A 9699-nucleotide genomic window follows, 5' to 3' on the forward strand; every position below is an offset into this window, starting at 1 on the left:
TAAATAAACAATAAAGTTTCAAATTTTTTGCCGATTCCGACTACTTTTCATGTTAGTACATCATATATTATGTTTTATACATATTTTAATAAACATGACGATACATTTTAATGTTTGAAAAGTGTAAGACTAAAAAGTAAAAAATAAAAAAATATGAAAAAAATATTTTTAAGAAACGCTTTTCTTTAGTTACGAGTGATTAAAATTAAACATATTATAAAAAAATCAACTAAAAAGCAAAAAATAAAAAAAGTTGAAAAATCTAACACATTTTAAAGAAAAACGTGGTGCGAAAACCGTTTATTCGATGAAGACGCGCCACGCTTTTCTTTGATGAATGTGTTAGATTTTTTCAATTTTTGAAGATATTCTTCTTTAGCGGCGAATCGATTGAGGGTAAAATTTGATTGATCCGCGCGACTGCGCACACCGACAGTATGGTATTAGTCGTTATACGGGCTCTGATTGGGTGTTGAAATTTTGAAATGATCTGTAAATAATTGTTCAATATGGAGGTTATCGGTAAACAAAAATATTGTATAATATTAGTTTTTATTGATGTGTGGACAGAAATAAAATCAAATTTATAATTATAGTGACTTTTTAAATAGTTTTGAAAAGCCGCAGGTACGTAATTCTAAATGTTTCATTTGGAAATACCGAATAGTTTCAATACCTATCTATTTGGAAAATGTAAACAAAATAATGTAGTTACCTATTAGTAGGCAATGCTTTAATTTACATAATCTGATTACGAACAAACTTTCTACAAATCTTCATCTCATATATCGTTTTTTTACTCTATATTGTGTTGTATTTTATTTCGACAAAAATCAAACTAATAATTTTATTAAATTCATATAAATTTATGGTGTAAGCGTTTAGTTTGTGTATATTCCCACATGACGTATACGCGAATGTGGTGCAGTTTGAAATGCCGTCAACTTTCGTACGGCGCGGTAGACGTGAAGTGGGTTCAAGCCCCAAGCAAGTTATTATTTTTTTATTTTTTTTTATAGATTTTATGATTGTAAGTATATTATTATATAATTTTTGAAGATATTCTTCTTTTTTGAAAGTGGTAGATAAGAAAGTTAGTTTGATTTTTAAATAAAATAAGTACAAATAACCTTTTAAGTATATTTACTTCGTTTAAATTGCCTATTATATAATAGAAGAATATCTTCTTACGTGCGTACAAAGTACACACACATTCTTTTTTTTTTATTTTTTGCTTTTTGGTTGATTTTTTTTATATGTTTAATGTCACCCGTAACTAAAGAAAAGCGTTTCTTAAAAATATTTTTTTCATATTTTTTTTTATTCCTTCGCTCCAACTTTTTCTCAGTCTACATAGTTTTCTCTTTCCTTCAGGATATTTTCGTATTTTCTTTAGTATTCATTGTTCATCCATTCTTTGTATATGTCCAAACCAGATAAGTTGTTTTTTAATAAGTCATCTGTGATTATTCGTTTGATTCCCATTGTTTCTTTCTCTAAGTCTAATGCGTTCGTTGGTAATCCTTTCTCTTCTAGATCTTCCTGCTGCTCTTCTCCAAAAGTCTATTTCCGCTTTATTTGTGTCCCTGTTTTTATTTTTGTTATGGGTTGATCGTGTAGTACTTTGACGGCTTTTATTAATTCTATATTAATATTCGTGCTTTCTGTTAATTGCCACAACTTCTTTAGTGGAATGCCATCATAGGCTTTCGTAGATCGACGAACAACATGAATTTCTTAATCCAGTGCCATATTTTTTTCTATTATCTGCGTTAAGGAGAATATGTGGTCAATAGTGGGTCGACCCCTACGAAATCCTGTTTTTCCATCTGCTTCAGAATCTAAATATTCTTTCTCGATTCCATTCTTCAAAACGTTCTCATATCGTCTGCTAATAGATCCGGTTACAGCTATTTCTCGGTAATTTTTACAATTCTTTTTATCTCCCTTTTTATCAATAGTATTGAGATAATATGATGTTTTCCATTCCATTATTCCATTTTCACTTGTGTTTATGCATTCTTCAAATAGTTGCCGAAGTTATTTTGTTATCATTATATCTTGTTTTTTTCTATGTTTACCTGTCATTTCTTTCACTTTTTTATGGACATTAAAGGTGTCGTATTTTTTCTTCCAATTTCTAGGCATTTTGTTGACATCCAGTTTTCTTTAGCTTCTCTGCATAATTTTCTAATGATTATGTTGATTCGTTTGAATTCCATTGGGTTTGTTTTATTATTTTCGTCTTACGTTGATGAGATTCATGATTTCTTGCGTTATTCATTCTTGTTTTCTGTTGTTTTTCGTGAACCAGATGTCTTCTTCTTGTATCTTTGTTATTTTCGTTTTCAGAGCAGTCAATGTTTTATTTATTTTTTTCCTTTTCTTGTCACTTTTTCTCTTTTTTCTCTCAGCAATGTTTTTAGTCTAAAATGTACTATGACTGTCATTTCTATGACTATGAATGTCACGTCCAGTGCATGTTTAGTAGATTTTATGTACTTTTTAAAGTTTTGGTCAAGCAATATGAAGTCAATTTGATTCCTAATAATTCTTTTCTGTCTGCAGTAGTTTCCAACTGTATAGCTTTCTATTAGGATGTTTTTTGAAGAAAGTGTTAGCTATCAAAAGGTTGTTCTTTACACATAATTGTACAAGTCTATCTCCCCTCTTCTTCTTCTTCTTCTTAACTCAGGCGAGATTCGTTAGTCTCTGGCACTTGGTCATAAGACCTTTGTACCAAACCGTGTTCTTCTCCTTAAACTTTAATAAGTCCTGTGGCCTCAACGAAGGCCAACAGTTTTCTTATTGGTAGTTTTAGGATCTCTTCCGGTTCTAACCTTATTTGACCAGTGAAGTCCTGCCTTACATCACCTAGCACACTGCAATGGCATAGTATGTGTATGGCAGTTTCTTCTTCCATTTCGCACTTTCTGCACCATGGTTCATTCACTTTACCTAGTTTGTATAGGTGATTTCTTAAACGGCAATGTCCAGTCACCATTTCAGTGACCGTTTTGATCTCTCGTTTATTGAGGTTCATCAAACTGTTCGAGAGTTTTTTATCAATATTCTTGATTATTTTTTTAGTCTGGATTTGCCCTTGAGTGGTTCTCCATTTATTTTGATGATTCTTTATCAGCCATTTCTGAACTTCGTTTTTCATAGCATCTTTAGTGATGCCACAGAAAGGTTCTGAGCCTTCAAAAGTTTCTCTCGAGCCTTGTTTCGCTAACATATCTGCTCGTTCGTTCCCATGCACCCCTTCATGACCCGGCACCCATATTAAAGACACTTTATTGTCTTTTGCCAGGTTATTGAGGAGATCTTTGCAGTTTCTCACCAGTTTTGATTTGGTGAGAGGGTTCTTTACAGCCAGAATAGCCGATTGGCTATCTGTGTAAATGTTGATTCTCTTAGCTTTAGGGTCTTCATCAATGATTTCATCAATGCAGGCCACCAAAGCAAAAACTTCAGCCTGGAACACCGTTGTATGTTAACCTAGGCTGTAAGATTTATTATAGTTACATGTTTGCCCAAAGACTCCTGATCCAGTACCATGGGCAATTTTAGATCCATCAGTGAACTATATTAAGTCCCCATTAATGTTTGGGACTTTTTGTTCTCTAGATGGTATAATTGTGTTAATCTTCTCAGTGAAGATTAGTTCTGGTGTCATCATATCTGAGTTCATCATAAAGATGGATTCCTCAAGTATAGTCCCAGTAATGTTTGTGTGGCTATTCAATACATAATTTGGCCTCCAAGTATTGTTTGCTTTGAGCCTCAGGATGGTCATAAAGGCTACCGCCGAAATATATAATTCCAGCGGAGGGAGACCTGTGATAGCCTCTAATAAAGCCGTTCCTGTACTATTCAAGGCTCCTGTTATATTTAGAAGCGCTTGTCTTTGTAGGGTGGTGAGAGTGGTCACACAAGATTGCAAAGCCGTCTTTCTCCACCAGAGTACTGACCCATAAGTAACTGTCGGTCGTATCACTGATGTCATTGATTATAGACACGGATCTATAATCCGTGTCTATAATCAATGCTGATGTGTACAACCAACATATCACCTTTGGTTTCAATCCCCAGGTTTTACCTACAACTCGTCTGCAGTTCCAGAAGAGTCACTTAACCCTATTGGTTATATTGGTAATATGAGTATTCCAATTAAGTTTCGAATCCAGTGTTACCCCTAGATACTTAACCTCATTGGTTCTTTCCAGTACGTCTCCAAATAATTTCAGCTCACTCAGTCCAGTAAGCTTCCTCTTATTTGTAAAGGCTACCAGTTTAGTTTTAAAAGGGTTCACGGAGAGGTTCTCTTTCAGACACCAGTTCTCTATGTAGTGAAGGGCATATCGCATCTGATACGCAACAGTGCTGGGAAATTTTCCCCTAGTTACTATTACGATATCATCTGCGAAACCCTGGACCCAGATTCCTTGGGCGCTTAGCCCATGAATCAGATCATCGACAACTATGTTCCATAATGACGGTGACAATACACCGCCTTGAGGGCATCCCTTAGTTGCCCTCAGATTTATGGTATCTTCATGCGTATCTGTGGATATTATTCTGCTCTGAAGCATCTGAATAATCCACTTGCATGTTGTGGTGTATTCAGATGCTTCAGAGCAGAATAATATCCACAGATACGCATGAAGATACCATAAATCTGAGGGCAACTAAGGGATGCCCTCAAGGCGGTGTATTGTCACCGTCATTATGGAACATAGTTGTCGATGATCTGATTCATGGGCTAAGCGCCCAAGGAATCTGGGTCCAGGGTTTCGCAGATGATATCGTGATAGTAACTAGGGGAAAATTTCCCAGCACTGTTGCGTATCAGATGCGATATGCCCTTCACTACATAGAGAACTGGTGTCTGAAAGAGAACCTTTGTGAACCCTTCTAAAACTAAACTGGTAGCCTTTACAAATAAGAGGAAGCTTACTGGACTGAGTGAGCTGAAATTATTTGGAGAGGTACTGGAAAGAACCAATGAGGTTAAGTATCTAGGGGTAACCCTGGATTCGAAACTCAATTGGAATATTCATATTACCAATATAACCAATAGGGCTAAGCGACTCTTCTGGAACTGCAGACGAGTTGTAGGTAAAACCTGGGGATTGAAACCAAAGGTGATATGTTGGTTGTACACATCAGTGATACGACCGACAGTTACTTATGGTTCAGTACTCTGGTGGAGAAAGACGGCTTTGCAATCTTGTGTGACCACTCTCACCACCCTACAAAGACAAGCGCTTCTAAATATAACAGGAGCCTTGAATAGTACAGGAACGGCTTCATTAGAGGCTATCACAGGTCTCCCTCCGCTGGAATTGTATATTTCGGCGGTAGCCTTTATGACCATCCTGAGGCTCAAAGCAAACAATACTTGGAGGCCAAATTATGTATTGAATAGCCACACAAACATTACTGGGACTATACTTGAGGAATACATCTTTATGATGAACTTAGATATGATGACACCAGAACTAATCTTCACTGAGAAGATTAACACAATTATACCATCTAGAGAACAAAAAGTCCCAAACATTAATGGAGACTTAATATGGTTCACTGATGGATCTAAAACTGCCCATGGTACTGGATCAGGAGTCTTTGGGCAAACATGTAACTATAATAAATCTTACAGCCTAGGTCAACATACAACGGTGTTCCAGGCTGAAGTTTTTGCTTTGGTGGCCTGCATTGATGAAATAATTGATGAGGACCCTAAAGCTAAGAGAATCAACATTTACACAGATAGCCAATCGGCTATTCTGGCTGTAAAGAACCCTCTCACCAAATCAAAACTGGTGAGAAACTGCAAAGATCTCCTCAATAACCTGGCAAAAGACAACAAAGTGTCTTTAATATGGGTGCCGTGTCATGAAGGGGTGCATGGGAACGAACGAGCAGATATGTTAGCGAAGCAAGGCTCGAGAAAAACTTTTGAAGGCCCAGAACCTTTCTGTGGCATCACTAAAGATGCTATGAAAAACGAGGTTCAGAAATGGCTGATAAAGAATCATCAAAATAAATGGAGAACCACTCAAGGGCAAATCCAGACTAAAAAAATAATCAAGAATATTGATAAAAAACTCTCGAACAGTTTGATGAACCTCAATAAACGAGAGATCAAAACGGTCACTGAAATGGTGACTGGACATTGTCGTTTAAGAAATCACCTATACAAACTAGGTAAGGTGAATGAACCATGGTGCAGAAAGTGCGAAATAGAAGAAGAAACTGCCATACACATACTATGCTATTGCAGTGTGCTAGGTGATGTAAGGCAGAACTTCACTGGTCAAATGAGGTTTGAACCAGAAGAGATCTTAAAACTACCAATAAGAAAACTGTTGGCCTTCGTTGAGGCCACAGGACTTATTAAAGTTTAAGGAGAAGAACAGGGTTTGGTACAAAGGTCTTATGACCAAGTGCCAGAGACTAACGAGTCTCGCCTGAGTTAAGAAGAAGAAGAAGAGATGTTGTGTTGTTGATTTTCTTCCTCACCAGTGCGCTTTGTATAGACTCGAAGTTCTTTCTAGACTCCCCTATTATTTATTGTTTTTCGCGAAGCTTTTCGTGTGCATAGGTCTTACTAATATCTAGGTTTCTGTGAGTTGTTCGTAATTTTAAAATTGCTACTCTATCATTCAGAGGGTTGAAGAATGTGACTGACTATGCGCAATTTTGTCTAATACGACAATATTCTCCAACACGGACAATATTGCCCAATTGTCCGTCTTTGATTATTGTAATTAAATTTACAGAATTCCTAAAACTAATACAAAAAATAATATGTAGAACAAAACCGAATACCACAAGAATGGATATCAAGCACCCTCTCTTCAAAAAAGTAGACAAATCGGACCCGGAGAATTACAGAAAAATAAACTTATTAAACACAACATTAAAATTAACAACTAAAGTGATAACAAACAAACTAAATGAAATCATAACATTAGCAGAAGAAGAGCAAGGATTTAGGTCGGGAAGAACATGCACCGACGCTATCGAATATATATCGAATTTATAATGAGGCAAGTTCAAGAGAAATCTTTAGATTACAACAAACCGGCATATTTATGTTTCGTGGACCTTAAGAAAGCATTGGCCAGGGTCAAATTAAAGGACGGTATCTTCTTCTTAGGGTGCCCGTCCGTTCTGAACGTTGGCGATCATTCTGGCTATGATGACTTTGTTGGTTGCTATACGGAATAGTTGTGAGTTCTTTCTATACCATGCTCTCAGGTTAGCAAGCCAGGATATTCTTCTTCGTCCTGGGGCCCTTTTTCCTTAAATTTTACCTTGTAAAATGCATTGGAGTAGCTCGTATCTGCCTCCATTTCTCATTATATGTCCCAAGTACTGCAGCTTACGGTCCTTCACGATGACTAAATCTGCGGTTGTGTTCATCCTTCGTAGTACTTCTTCATTGGTGACTGTCTGTCCATGGTATATTCAGTATTCTTCTGTACAACCATAGCTCAAAAGCCTGCAGTTTCGATAGAGTTTCTGCCTTCAATGTGCACGTTTCTACTCCGTATAGAAGCACTGAGTACCTACACGTAACATTTGAGAAGCCTTATTTTTGTTTTTAGAGTGAGGTCATGGCTCTTGAACACAGAGCTCATAGTCACGAATGCACTTTTTGCCTTTCAGGGACGGCATCCATTTGTTATACTCAAGAGAGGTACCTACGTACGTCTAGGAATAATTAAAACGATCGAAAACATATACCAGGACAACACAATAAAAGTAAAAGAACAGGCGCGGATCCAAAGGGGGGTCAATGGAGTCAATTGCCCCCTCCTTGAGACCTCGCCTATTGTTTACTGACACTGTTTTTAAGAAAGAGATTACGATTGAACATAAATAGTGAATTTTGGGTCCTGTTGATAACTGAAACATAAATATGGCAGAATTATTTGGATTCGAAAATTATTAAGGGTCTTTGGAACGTAATAAATGAACAAGTCCCACAATAAATTTGTTTATTGCCATCTATCCAATTCAATGTCAGAGACCAGATAAAAACAGTAATTGCCGGTGCTGTGTTATGGTAATTTGATCATTTAATAAAACCTCCCGAATAAGAGCCGCTTTGAGAAAGGTTTCCAAAATATTATGTAACAAAGACCTAAAATTGGCATTAAGCTACGTGTCCTCGGTCTTACTGTATGGTGTCGGGTCTTGGACTGTGAATAAAATCGATCTAAATCGCCTTGAGGCTCTCGAAATGTGGTGCAATAGAAGAATTTTAAAAGTTTCCTGCGTGGAGAAGATTCAAAACTCCACAATACTAGAACGTCTCAGCAAGACTACTGCGATTATAAAAAGCACCAAGAAGAGATAGCTGGATTATTTCTGACATTTAATGAGAGGTCCCAGATATAAGTTGCTACAAAATATTATTCAAGTGAAAATAGCAGGCAAACGCAGTCCAGGACGAAGAAGAATTTCGTGGTTGATGTAGGGTGGCAATAAATATAATTAAGATACCTGTGATGGTAAACAACGTTCTGAAAGGACATGGTATATGAAGAATAAGAAAAAAACAGCCCATCCTGAAAAAGAATCCTGCGTACGCCAGTCATGAGAAAATTTTTATTTCATTGCCCCCACCTTGCAAGGTTGCTGGATCCGCCGTTGTAAAAGAAGCTGGCAATGGGGGATTCCCTGAGTCCTTCATTATTTAACCTAATCATGAAAGAAATAATAAAAAAGCGAGAACTAAAAAAGGATACCAAATGGGAGAAAAACAACTTAAAATAATCTGATATGCAGACGATGCAATACTAATATATCTTAAAGTGTAGGTAATTTACAACGTATGCTGCACCAATTTAATATAACCGCTAGGAAATTTAACATGTTAATTTCCCCAAAAAAGACAAAATGCATGGTTATATATAACAGAAAATCCAATAAGATGTAAATTGGAGCTGGAGGGTCAGATAATAGAACAAGTGATGGAGTTTAAATACCTAGGCACCACACTATCTAGCTACGGAAGGCTCGAAACAGAAGTGGAAGATCAAGTTAATAGAGCAAACAGAGCCGGAGGTTGCCTGAATGACAACATGGAGAAATAAAAATACAGTCGAACCCGCTTATTCGAATACCGGTTTAAGGCATAGAAATTTGAGGTCCCGAAACGTACGTTTCTACTAGCCACAAATGATCGGTTATTAGAATATCTCGCTTATAAGAATAATTTTGCTTGGCACGAAGGCTATTCCATTAAGCGGGTTCGACTGTATAGGAAAAGAAATAAAAGGCAGAATTTACAAACCAGTCATCACACCAATAATGGCATACGCCCTGACACAGAGAGGCCAAAAAGGTTGCTCGAAACAGCCGAGATGAAAATCCTTTGAAAAATCGATGGTAAGACAATGTGGGACAGTGCCAGAAGTACAGATATACGACAGAGATGGAAGGTGGAGAACATTAATAACTGAGTAAGAAACAGAAGAGTAGAATGGAATGACCACATAAGCCGAATGAGAACAAATAGAGTAGTAAGGACGGCGAGACGGTTCCTTAATAGGAAGACCATCAGTGGGAAGACCATGAAAATGATGGAATGACAACTTACTGGAGGCACATTGAAAAAGCAGATAGTCATGTCTATACAAAAAGAAGAAGAATGCACAGAAAGACTTTTCGGAAATGAAT

Source organism: Diabrotica virgifera, chromosome 1 (genome assembly GCF_917563875.1).
Source record: "Diabrotica virgifera virgifera chromosome 1, PGI_DIABVI_V3a".
In the NCBI taxonomy this organism is placed as follows: Eukaryota; Metazoa; Arthropoda; class Insecta; order Coleoptera; family Chrysomelidae; genus Diabrotica; species Diabrotica virgifera.